The sequence below is a fragment of the Carcharhinus amblyrhynchos genome, chromosome 9 (genome assembly GCF_965287045.1).
Source record: "Carcharhinus amblyrhynchos chromosome 9, sCarAmb.v2.hapA, whole genome shotgun sequence".
NCBI classification, from domain to species: Eukaryota; Metazoa; Chordata; class Chondrichthyes; order Carcharhiniformes; family Carcharhinidae; genus Carcharhinus; species Carcharhinus amblyrhynchos.
Window position 1 is genome coordinate 107,129,554 of NC_137332.1, and position 2,490 is coordinate 107,132,043.

The 2,490-nt window shown below is 43.6% G+C and overlaps 1 non-coding gene across 1 annotated transcript; it reads right to left on the reverse strand.

Annotated features, from left to right (window-relative positions):
- Positions 1-688: 688 nt before the first annotated feature.
- LOC145348800 (U2 spliceosomal RNA) lies at positions 689-887 on the reverse strand. The gene has a single exon (XR_013888019.1). It is a non-coding gene; the product is annotated as a U2 spliceosomal RNA (small nuclear RNA).
- Positions 888-2,490: the final 1,603 nt, after the last annotated feature.

A 2,490-nucleotide genomic window follows, 5' to 3' on the forward strand; every position in this document is an offset into this window, starting at 1 on the left:
TTGCCAGATTGACACACAGTTACGCAGGCCGAGGATACTCTGCAGTTCCTGGGCCCTCAGTCTGCCTCCGTTAAGAGGCCTTACAGTGTGGCCTTTCCCCATTGTGCCTTTGCAACGGTTGCCCCAAGCTTCAGCGCGCCCCTCAGCACGTAGTCCTGGACCTTGGAATGCGCCAGTCTGCAACACTCAGTCGAGGACACTGATAAGAACAGATTTTATTTTCAAAAATATACTTTATTCATAAAAATCTCAATTAAACCAATACAAACCTACATGTCTATAAATTGCAAACATTGCAGACACAATATTTCATTAAGTGTCATTGAAGCCTTTGATTCAAGCAGGCTGCACCGAGCTAAATGCTGGTGCAGTCTTTGAAACAGCCTCCAGCTCACACAGTGTTGGTGATACTTACTTAGCCCCAGGATCACCACAAACCCAGAATTTGCCGAAACCGAGCAGCGTTGAACAAGTCGCTGCAAGGGATGCAGAGGATGATGAAGCGTTGAGCTAGGGAAGTATAGGAGACGTTATATTAATATGTCGAATCGCTCCTCCCCCTGCCAAGCAGCTTTTTTTTTGTTTTTATTCCAGTTCAATCCAATCAAAGTCCAATTCAGAGTCTCAACAACTTGAGACGTTCCGGATTCAAGCTGACAAGACAGGGCTTTCACCTCCCACCTTGGGCTTGATCTACATGATCCAAGCTGATTGGAGTAGGCATAGCACCTTCTCAAAGGCTTGATCTCATTTGCATCTTAGCAAAAAGGCCCAGATGCTGCTTTTAAAAATTGGTTCAAATGAAGCTGGAATGTAACCTAATGACTTCAACCAAGCACAGCACGTTAATACTACACTTGATCTTAGCCAAAAGGCCGAGAAGCAATTTGCCCTTTCACTATTGCCCTGATTATTTCCTCTCTATCCCTTTCCACAGTGAACCTAACATAAGCAGTATCTTTTGCATATATATCTATGTGGAGCTTGCACATTCGCCCTGTGTCTGAGTGTGTCTCCCCCGATTTCCTCCCACAGTCTGAAAGATGTGGGAGTCAGGTGGATTGGCCGTGCTAAATTGCCCCTTTGTGTCAGGGGGATTAGCAGGATAAATATATGGGGTTAGGGGGAATAGGGTCTGGGTGGGATTGTTCGGTGCACACTCAATGAGCCGAATGGCCTCCTGCACTGTAGGGAGTCTATGATATTAACAGGAGTAGACTATTTGGTCCTGGAGTCAGCTCCACCACAAAGATCTACATATAATTGATTGTGGCTGTCCTGACTGCCCCCTCCCAAATCTTTGACTCCCTTGTAAATCAAAATGATCTCTAACTCAGTCTTTTCTGTTGTAGTGGAAATTTTCCTGCCTCTTGGCTGTGGTAGAAAGACTCAACAAAGTTTGTTCCAACAAAATAACTTGTCTTTATTTACACAACACTGCATGCAGTATTGGCAAAAACTTGAGTTCAGAGAGCCGACGTTACGACTTGCTAATTCTTCGTCAAGTCCACGCTAACATGAAGAATCAGTTCAGTATTTATATATAATCATTATCAGTTTGTGTGACCAGAGCTTACTGAGGAATTCGATCAGTAGTAGCATCATAAGCAACGTCATAAATCATGGTACAACCTGCAGACCTCCCAGAACTCTTTGTCTCATCAGTCATACTTTTATCTTGGCCTTTGATAGAACCAAAAAGTTCTGTGATTCCTTCATCTCTGACCATATCTTGTTTTCTGATATAATAGAAGGTTCTGTGACTCCATCTCTGACCTTATCTTATTTTACGTATGTAGTCCCAGGGTATGTGGACTCAACCTTATCAAGACAGACTGAGGTCAGGCATTTGGCCTTCTCTGGTTTTATTCTAGTCTTAAGATATATGGAGTCAGCCTTTGTTGGCCTTACCAGGTCGGGCGAGGATCAGGTATTTAGGAGTTGCTTGGTCAGTCCTTTTTGTACCATACCAAACAGTTAACCACTTTTCCCATCATGCCACTACTTAGTTTGTACAATATCACAATTCAGTGCTCTCTGGGGAAGTGAAACTCTAAAGGTTAACCTCCCTCTGAGAGGGTAGGTCGTGCCTTACTAACCTTATTGAGTTTTTTGAGAAAGTGACCAAAGAGGTGGATGAGGGAAAGGCAGTTTGACGTGGTATATATGGATTTTAGTAAGGCGTTTGATAAGGTTCACCATGGTAGGCTTCTGCAGAAAATGCAGATGTATGAGATTGAGGGTAATCTAGGAAATTGGATCAGGAATTGGCTATAGGAGACAGAGGGTGGTGGTTGATGGTAAATATTCGTCATGGAGTTCAGTTACGAATGGTGTGCCTCAGGGATCTGTTTTGGGGCCACTGCTGTTTGTAATTTTTATTAATGATCTGGATGAGGGTATAGTTGGGTGGATCAGTAAATTTGCTGATGACACCAAAGTCGGAGGTGTGGTAGATTGTGAGGAAGGGTGTCGTAGTTTGCAAGGTGA